Here is a 2,707-nt window from a genome sequence, read left to right on the forward strand (position 1 = left end):
TTCTAATCGAATAAAATAATTATCTCTTTGACCCTATACAACCACCACATCTATAGATTTGATCCCGCGAGGAAGCTACCTTCGATCTGACTGAACCATTTGATGCATTTCCCCCATTACTACACAGTGCTTGTAATGAATAGTTCCCTGGGATCTCTATAGCTCAAAGACTAATTTATAGCTAAATCAGATAATATGGTTTGTATTTAGCACCATGGATCTCTGTCTATTCATACACTGTCGAACATGGTAGTCACTTGCCATAGCAGGCTGTTTTAAATCAGTTAAAATGAAATAAAATTAAAAACCAATTTCTCTGTCACACTAATTACATTTCAAGTGCTTTATAGTCCCATGTGGCTAGTGGCTACTGTACTGGACAATGAAGCTATAGAACAATTCCATCATTGCAGACATCTCTATTGGACAGTGCTAAATTTAAAAGAAGACAGAAATGAAGCCAAGTATAATTACTTCACAGAGCGTGCTGATCAGCATCACTGAGTTATAGAATATAATGGGTCATGATGCATTGCAATTCCCTCTGCTTTATTTGTCTTCCTAGATAGCTGTTGGGAAGAAGGAATTTGGTCTTGTGTGTATGGTATCCCTGTTAGGTAAGAGCAACTGACTCCCAGGGGTTCAGTAAATATATGTTCAATGCTCTGTGAATGAGATCATGAAAATAACTTGAATACAGGAGAATTCTTGGAGATCATAGAATAGAGTGACTATTTGGGGAGTATAAATAAAATAGTTATTTTTTCTACCTGAAATATGTCAGCCTTCAAAATGGAATAGTTGATCAAGGAGTGTTTCAATGTAGAAGAGATAACAATTGTCCAGATTTCAAAGCCTAATGCCACATGTCATCAGAAAAGAAAAAGGCCAGAGTTTAATATATCATCAAGCCCAGTTGACTGATATGGATGGTGGCTGTAAAGTGATGGAAGAACATTTTGCTTCCTCCAGTTGAAGGAGACTCAAAAAGGAAAACAACTTGTTTTATTCAAAGTATTTTAATTTATTTCCTCTTCTAGAACTAAGTCAGGAATAAGTTTGGAGAAGCGATTGGAATGTCATTTACAGAAGCTTTTGTCATTTAGGTTATGTGAAAGCCATGATAAGGAATCTTTAAGCCTTTAAAAAATAGAGCAGTGTTTTAGACTACAGCAAAGTATGGTGCTGTTGTGTCTTTATTTTCATATATTGCATATTTAGTAAGTGTGTTACATGTAAATAAAGAGAATGAGTTACAATTGTGGTTGCAATAGCAGAACAAATGAGTTTCTTGTTGTTGTTGGTTCAACTAGTGAGGTCTGGGGTATGGAGTCAGAAGATTCCATTTGGTGCCATAGAAGAGAGTTGAACCTGGGATTCAGCTGACATTTCTCTTGCCTCTGATTCACCAAGTGTCCTATGACAGGCAATGTTTCATATAATCACTTAGAAAAACAATCACTTCACACTGTAAGTGATACTTGTGTTCTATGGATTGTATTATTCTCAGTGGCTAAGTCATTTCAAGGTGTCTCAGCATACTTTTCTCTTTGCCAGGGGCTGGGCCTGCTGATCTCTGTCTGTGGACATGCCCTGGGGTTGTTTTTCCGCTGACAATGGAGGATTTAATGCAACCACTCACATCTTTTCACCTGATCCTCATTTTACCTGGACAAGTATTTTTGATTTAGTGACCTATAGCTGTAGTACAGCTATAGTACAGAATGGGGACATCTGATCTCAATATGGGTTAGATTTGACTCCTTATTTTGATTTCCTTAACTGGATGCTGTCAACAACTGAGAAGAATAGGTAATCAAAGTCATGTTCTTTAGGCTTTGATTTTATAACTTTTCCTGTGAGTGTGGTCAAGGTGGGTATCCTGAGATGAGAACAAAGCAATATTATTTTGCTATGGTCCTGAAGTTAGATGTAGAGACTGAGACTGCATTGGCTCCAGGTTGCCTGAAATTCTGTTCCCTCAAAAGTAGTGCTAAAGAAGAAAGAGAGATGGAAAACTCAAGGAAATTAATCTGCCAATTCTTCTTTTAGAAATAGTTTCTGGTTATAGTTTTTTTTTTTTTTTTAAATCTAAATATCTAAGTACCTCATCTTTTCCTCTAAATACTCTATAAAGTGAAATCACTCAGTCGTGTCCGACTCTTTGTGACCCCGTGGACTGTAGCCCACCACGCTCCTTTGGGATTTTCCAGGCAAGAGTACTGGAGTGGGTTGCCATTTCCTTCTCTAGAGGATCTTCCCAACCCAGGGATAGAATCCAGGTCTCCCACATTGTAAGCAAGACGCTTTACTGTCTGAGCCACCAGGGAAGTCCAAATATTTCTTTGAGCCCTTTTTGGGGGAGGGCAAGAATACTGGAGTGGGTTACCATTCCCTTCTCCAGGAGATCTTCCCTACCCAGGAGTTGAACCTGGGTCTCCCGCATTGTAGGCAGATGCTTTACCGTCTGAGCCACCAGGGAAGTCAAATACTCTATAGTTTTGAGAAATTTCAGGGAAAAGTAAATCTTTTCATACCATTGGCACTGTTTACTGTCAAACTGATTGGAAGGAAGTACAGTGAGTCTCCTACATAAGAACCTTCAACTCTGAAAGATGCAAAGGTGTGTTCTATCAACATCAGGCATGAGTGAAATTGCAGCTTGTCCTCCAACTTCTGTTGCTGAAGATCCTTCAGCCCTGGGCTT

General features: G+C 38.8%; 1 non-coding gene across 1 annotated transcript; it reads right to left on the reverse strand.

Moving 5' to 3' along the window:
* Positions 1–2,410: 2,410 nt before the first annotated feature.
* TRNAC-ACA (transfer RNA cysteine (anticodon ACA)) lies at positions 2,411–2,482 on the reverse strand. The gene has a single exon. It is a non-coding gene; the product is annotated as a tRNA-Cys (tRNA).
* Between the last annotated feature and the right edge of the window lie 225 nt (positions 2,483–2,707).

This window comes from Bos mutus, chromosome 6 (genome assembly GCF_027580195.1).
Source record: "Bos mutus isolate GX-2022 chromosome 6, NWIPB_WYAK_1.1, whole genome shotgun sequence".
NCBI lineage: Eukaryota > Metazoa > Chordata > Mammalia > Artiodactyla > Bovidae > Bos > Bos mutus.